The following is a 6,195-nucleotide window of genomic DNA, read 5'->3' on the forward strand; positions in this document are numbered from 1 at the left end:
CTGCACACAGTAAGCGCTCAATAAATACGATCGAATGAATGAATCTAGTGCCTGGCACAGAGTAAGCATTTAACAAATTCCACAATTATTGTTATTATTATTATTGTTATCTAAGTAGCCGGGGTAGAAGATCTCAGCGCGGCTCAGTGGGAAGAGCACGGGCTTTGGAGTCAGAGGTCATGGGTTCAAATCCCAGCTCTGCCACGTGTCTGCTGTGTGACCTTGGGCAAGTCACTTAACTTCTCTGAGCCTCGGTTACCTCATCTGTGAAATGGGGATTAAGACGGTGAGCCCCACATGGGACAACCTGATCGCTTTGTACCCCCCCCCCAGTGATTAGAACAGTGCTTTGCACATAGTAAGCGCTTAACAAATGCCAACATTATTATTATCTCAAACAGAGGGTGGTTCTAGGCCTTAAGTGAAATGGCGTTGAGAGAGACAGCAGAAAAGGATGTCACCTGTCTACTTGTTTTGTTTTGTCATGTCTCCCCCTTCTAGACTGTGAGTGCGTTGTTGGGTAATAATAATAATAACAATAATAATGATAATAATGATGGCATTATTATTGTACATATTTACTTCTCTATTTTGTTAATGATGATGTGCGTAGAGCTTTAATTCTATTTATTCTGATGGTTTTGTCACCTGTCCACTCGTTTTGTTTTGTCATGTCTCCCCCTTCTAGACTGTGAGCCTGTTGTTGGGTAATAATAATAACAATAATAATGATAATAATAATGGCATTATTATATTTACTTCTCTATTTTGTTAACGATGACGTGCATAGAGCTTTAATTCTATTTATTCTGATGGTTTTGTCACCTGTCCACTTGTTTTGTCATGTCTCCCCCTTCTAGACTGTGAGCTCGTTGTTGGGTAATGATAATAATAATAATAATAATGGCATTATTATTGTACATATTTACTTCTCTATTTTGTTAACGATGATGTGCATAGAGCTTTAATTCTATTTATTCTGATGGTTTTGTCACCTGTCCACTTGTTTTGTTTTGTCATGTCTCCCCCTTCTAGACTGTGAGCCCACTGTTGGGTAGGGACCATCTCTATATGCTGCCAACTTGTACTTCCCAAGCGCTTAGTCCAGTGCTCTGCACACAGTAAGCACTCAATAAATACGATTGATGAGGATGAAAAGGGCTGTAGCCCTGGAGACTCAGCCTGCAGGCAAAGGGACAGGGCCCTGAAAAAGCCCCCTGATTCGCCGCCATTTAGATTTCAGTCAGCAAAGCGGGGAACAGAGGAGCTGGAGCAAAAAATAATATCAGCCTAGGGTGGCTGGGCTTCCCCTGCAGTGGCCTCCCTTCTCCCACTCAATCCAGTGTGTGTGTACCTATCTATTCTATTTATTTTATTTTGTTAGTATGTTTGGTTTTGTTCTCCGTCTCCCCCTTTTAGACTGTGAGTTGGGTAGGGACTGTCTCTAGATGTTGCCAATTTGTACTTCCCAAGCGCTTAGTACAGTGCTCTGCACATAGTAAGCGCTCAATAAATACGATTGATGATTGATGATGATGTTTTCTCTCTCTCTGTCTGTCTCTCCAGTGCTACCCACGGACAGGCAGAGGTGAGACAGGCCGGCTGGCGGATCCCTATTCTCCTCTTGTCTCCCCTCACCATTTCCCGATCCTTCCTCCTCCGGGCGCTGCCAAAAGCGGTGCCAGGGGCGGCTGCCGGGGCATTTCCTCCCGCCCGGCGGCGGGGAGCGAGAGCATTTGCGGACGTCGCGTCCCGCGATGTGGGCTCAGAGGGTGCCGGGGCTGAGCTGCCGCTAGGCCTTGTGCCCGCTGACCTGCTCCCCTGTCGAGTTGGGTGGGGACCCGACACCAGGAAACGGGGGGAGGAGGAAGGGTGGAGAAGGAGGGGGAAGTTGAAAAGCAGGGTGCCTCAGTGGGAAGAGCACGGGACTGACTGACAGTCTGGAGATCGAGTGCTCGTGTTGCCAATTTGCACTTCCCAAACGCTTAGTACAGTGCTCTGCACATAGTAAGCGCTCAATAAATACGATTGATGATGATGATGATGATGATGAGATGATGATGATAAACACCACTGGTGATGGACGGGATCCTGAATCTGCCACTTGCCTGCTGGGGTACACAGCTTAACTCCTCCGTGCTTCTTTCCTCATTTGTAAAAACCGGTTCTCCTTTCTATATGTTTGTACATATTTATTACTCTATTTATTTATTTTACTTGTACATAGCTATTCTATTTATTTTATTTTGTTAGTATGTTTGGTTTTGTTCCCTGTCTCCCCCTTTTAGACTGTGAGCCCACTGTTGGGTAGGGACTATCTCTATATGTTGCCAACTTGTGCTTCCCAAGCGCTTAGTACAGTGCTCTGCACACAGTAAGCGCTCAATAAATACGATTGATGATGATGATGAAAACAAAACAAGTAGACAGGTGACAAAACCATCAGAATAAATAGAATGAAAGCTCTATGCACATCATCATTAACAAAATAGAGAAGTAAATATGTACAATAATAATGCCATTATTATTATTATTATTACCCAACAACGGGCTCACAGTCTAAAAGGGGGAGACAGAGAACAAAACCAAACATACTAACAAAATAAAATAAATAGAATAGCTATGTACAAGTAAAATAAATAGAGTAATAAATATGTACAAACATATATACATACATACAGGTGTTTTGTTTTGTCATGTCTCCCCCTTTTAGACTGTGAGCCCACTATTGGGTAGGGACTGTCTCTATATGTTGCCATCTTGGACTTCCCAAGCGCTTAGTACAGTGCTCTGCACACAGGAAGCGCTCAATAAATACGATCACTTAGTACAGTGCTCTGCACACAGTAAGCGCTCAATAAATACGATTGATGATGATGATGATGATGATGATTCATTCATTCACTCAAACGTATGTGTTGAGTGCTTACTGTGGACCGAGAAGCAGCGTGGCTCAGTGGAAAGAGCCCGGGCTTTGGAGTCAGAGGTCATGGGTTCAAATCCCAGCTCCGCCAATTGTCAGCTGGGTGACTTTGGGCAAGTCACTTCTCTGGACCTCAGTTCCCTCACCTGTAAAATGGGGATTAAGACTGTGAGCCCCATGTGGGACAACCTAGAACAGTGCTTTGCGCATAGTAAGCGCTTAACAAATACCATCATTATTATTTATTATTTACTGAGCACTGTACTAAGCACTTGGGAGAGTACAATATAACCACAGTTGTAATTGTAATTCCCTGCCCACAATGGGCTTACAGTCTAGAGGACTGGAAGCACCTGAGGGACAGGGGCTGTATTGTATTCTACCTAAACCAGTTCTTAGCACAATGCTGGGCACACAGCAGGTCTTTAACAATATTCTAGTTGTGATTATTTCTGCACTTGGACCTGGGCCTTGAATCTAAGAGGCAGCAGGCTTGAGGGAAGGGAGAGGAAGAAGACGGCTCAGTTTCTGCGCCCTCTCTCTTCCCTCCAGCACAATGGGCACAAGAACAGCACTGAAACCCCCTTCGACGCACTCTCATTCTGACATAGCAAACTTCCCTTTCGGGGCTAAAAATACTGATTCCTCGTTAATGGGAAATGTCAGCCTAGTCTGAAATCTAGAAGAGGAGTGAATTTACGTAACCAGGGGGGAAGGAGGGGAAGAGAGAGAAGGCTGGTTGGGCAAGGAGCAGGGTTGTTTTAAAGCAGGAGGTGTTTCTTCCTGCTATGGTGGTGGGGGTCTCTCAGGAGTTTCCCTCTACTCTCTATCCCTTTGAAATCCCAAAACATCCCCATCCGGTTTCCTGGAACAGCACCTCTCTGTTCTATCCCCAGTGAGGAATAATAATAATACTGTTGGTATTTGTTAATCCCTTATTATGTGCCAAGCACTGTTGTAAGCGCTGGGGTAGATACAAGGTAATCAGGTCGTCCCATGTGGGACCCACAGTCTTCATCCCCATTTTACAGAGGAGGTAACTGAGGCACAGTAGGCCTAAGCTAGGGATGTAAAACACTGACTCATGTATCTTAAGTCAGTTACTCAGTCAAAAGTATTTATTGAGCGCTACTAGAGAAGCAGCGGGGCTCAGTGGGAAGAGCCTGGGCTTTGGAGTGAGAGGTCGTGGGTTCAAATCCCAGCTCCACCACAAGTCTGCTGTGTGACCTTGGGCAAGTCACTTAACTTCTCTGAGCCTCAGTTACCTCATCTGTAAAAATGGGGATTAAGACTGTGAGCCCTATGTGGGACAACTTGATCACATTGTATCCCTCCCAGCGCTTAGAATAGTGCTTTGCACGTAGTAAGAGCTTAACAAATGCCATTATTATTATTATTACTGTGTGTAGAGCATGCAGCATGGCTTAGTGGAATGAGCATGGGCTTGGGAGTCGGATGTGGGTTCTAATCCTGGCTTGCCACTTGTCTGCTGGGTGACCTTGGGCAAGCTACTTAACTTCTCTGTGCCTGTTACCTCATCTGTAAAATGGAGCTGAAGACTGTGAGCCCCATGTGGGACAACTAGATTACGTTGTTATCTACCCCATCATCATCACCATCAATCATAATCGTGAGCTGTATTTTTTTAGGCAGGTTCCATGTGCCAGCCACTGTACCAAGCGCTTGGGTAGATACAAGCTAATCAGGTTGGATACAGTCCAGGTCCCACCTGGGGCTCACAATCTTAATCTCTATTTTACAGATGAGGTAAGTGACTGAGGCACAAAGAAGTGACTTGCCCAGAGTCATCCAGCAGACAAGTGGCAGAGTCAGGATTACAACTTCGGTCCTTCTGACTCCCACGCCTGTGCTCTATTCACTAGGCCATGCTGCTTTCTACTAATAACCCTTGTTGTTTCTCCTTCTCAAGGCCTGTCTCGGTATAAATTCAAACCACTTCTTCCGTCTGCCTTGCTTAGCAGCAGGGCTCATCTCAACAGGCTTTCAGCGGCCCGGTCACGTGAGGAGAACGGCGACGGCAAGTTTATGAATTGGTCACAGCCTGGCCAGGTGTGGAAGCGCTGTGTGCCCCTGAGCAACTCACTCACCTTCTATGAGCTTCACCTTCTTCAACCACACCCAAAGAGGAGGTATGATTTCCTTCCTTTCTTTTACTAGAGTGGCTGGGTGGACGGGCCTTTATTCCCAGGGATGCCAGGCTGGAGGGTGGGTCTTGAAAGGGGAAATGACCTCATTCAGTGGTCTTTAGTAGTGGTAACAGTATTTAGTGAGTCCCCGACAGATTGCACTTGGGAAAGTACAACAGAAGCCAGACACATTCCTGGCTCAAGAGGTACTGCGTCTAGGGGTTGCTTTTATTAATGTTCTTCTAGCTTAGTTGTATGTTTATGTATTTGACATAATACGTAGACTGTACGCTTGTTACAGCCCAGTTTGCCCAGTAGACTTCGGAAGGGAACAGGTCTACCACCTGTTATATTGTAGTCTCCCAAGAGCTCAATACAGTGCTCTGCAGTAAGTGCTCAACAGATAAGATTGCTTGATTGCCGTTTGTTTCTATGATGTTGTAATCCCTTTGGGACAGGGGCCTTCCTCTAGCTCTCCAGAGCATTTTGCCTGCTCTTCTGCACACGCTGGGTGCTCAGACCACAGTTGGAGGACTGAAATGACCCATTTCCTCCCTAAGAGTCTTAGCTGTAGTTTTTCAGCAACAAAAAAAAACCCGTTGGCCAGAGGTCAGGTTAGGTCAGTCAGTCAGTGCCCTGTTACTTGTTCACTTGTATTTGTACATTGCCTAGAGGTGGGAGGCACTAAGTGAGCCCCTGCCGGGGAGAAAGCATCCAGAGGATCTGGGTTCTAATCCCTGCTCCACCACTTGTCTGCTGAGAGACCTTAGGCGAGTCACTCAACAACTCAGTGCCTCAATTTCTGTAAAATGGGGATTGAGACTGTCAATCCTGTCTGCTGAGAGACCTTAGGCAAGTCACTCAACAACTCAGTGCCTCGGTTTCTGTAAAATGGGGATTGAGACTGTCAATCCTATGTGGAACAGGGACTGTGTCCAATCCAATTATCTTATATCTACCCCAGTGCTTAGTACAGCGTCTGCAAATAGTAAACACTTAATGAATACCACAAATAGTAAGTACTTAACAAATACCACAATTATTATAAGCTCTCCTTTCTTTGTACCGGGGAAGGGTTAGGCCAACAGCAGACGTTCAAAGTTGTAAAGTCTATTCTCTGGTTTT

Source organism: Tachyglossus aculeatus, chromosome 21 (assembly GCF_015852505.1).
Source record: "Tachyglossus aculeatus isolate mTacAcu1 chromosome 21, mTacAcu1.pri, whole genome shotgun sequence".
NCBI classification, from domain to species: domain Eukaryota; kingdom Metazoa; phylum Chordata; class Mammalia; order Monotremata; family Tachyglossidae; genus Tachyglossus; species Tachyglossus aculeatus.